This window comes from Penaeus monodon, chromosome 19 (genome assembly GCF_015228065.2).
Source record: "Penaeus monodon isolate SGIC_2016 chromosome 19, NSTDA_Pmon_1, whole genome shotgun sequence".
NCBI classification, from domain to species: Eukaryota; Metazoa; Arthropoda; class Malacostraca; order Decapoda; family Penaeidae; genus Penaeus; species Penaeus monodon.
Genome location: NC_051404.1, coordinates 6,511,216 through 6,511,476, shown reverse-complemented (window position 1 = coordinate 6,511,476; position 261 = coordinate 6,511,216).

The window sequence follows — 261 nt, the reverse complement described above, 5'->3', positions numbered from 1 at the left end:
AGATTTACTTTCAATATCATACATGCATATTTTTCATTTTTCTGCAGTCCAAAGAAAGAAATGTATATTTATGTTACAAGAGATTATTTACGGACGGCTGTTGGTGCTATCTTTATTTAAAAGTAACATTGGTGTTATTTCAATGCTTCTGTGTAATTGTACATAACTCACGTAAAATGTGTAAGTCTGAAAACATACGTAGTGTGCATATCCATATAGTCTATATTGCGTGAAACCTCATATAAGGGCACAAACGAGCAT